Genomic DNA, 813 nt, shown 5'->3' on the forward strand with positions numbered 1-813 from the left:
ACCCCTTCTGCCTTTAACTTCCGGTTTCCATACCAAACCCTGTAGTAGGTAAGCACCATGGAAAAGAAGCAAGCAATCAAAAGGGGTAGGCAAACGTTCTTAAAGCGAATAAAGAACGTTTTCACTATAATCATCATCATCATCACCTCGCGCTGCACCACTTGAAAACCAAAAAGACGTTTTCAATAAATGACAGCGCTTTTGCGGCATGGTTCTCGTCTTTTTTTTTTTTACATGTCTCATTTACAATGCCTCAACAGTGCCGACTGAAGTCAAGGTTACTCGAAGATTTACTTAGTCACATTGGATTAAGATTTAACCTTCCGGTAATAGCATCATTTGGGCTTCAACACTAGGATATAGCCACAAAGATGTTCGTGTGCTCTGTTTGATTTATTTGGTGAGGTGAGGTGATTACCATGCTATTTTTGTAGAGTTACCCTTGTTCTTTGTTGACTATTCATTTCACTAAAATGTATTGTCCAAATTCTTTATTATTGGAGTCTTTAATGTATCCTTCAATATTACATCTTTCATAATTGTGGTTCAGTTAGCGTGGCTGCTCACTCGTGTAGTAATATTGCTTTTTTTCCCCTTATTTTCTCTCTATTTTTTTTTGTTTCTCCTCTTAGAATGTGAATATGTTTTAAGCTACCTGCTGCCGACCGATTCTCGACCCATGCCCCTCAGTGGGTACGCGCCGTAAACGCGCATCGCCATCGTCATCATCAGTCCGTGTGCTTGTCGAGCAAGGCAGCGCCAGCGAAGACGACCGCGGCGAGGGCATGCCCTTGATGCCGGCCTCTCGCGACC

This window comes from Dermacentor andersoni, chromosome 4 (genome assembly GCF_023375885.2).
Source record: "Dermacentor andersoni chromosome 4, qqDerAnde1_hic_scaffold, whole genome shotgun sequence".
In the NCBI taxonomy this organism is placed as follows: domain Eukaryota; kingdom Metazoa; phylum Arthropoda; class Arachnida; order Ixodida; family Ixodidae; genus Dermacentor; species Dermacentor andersoni.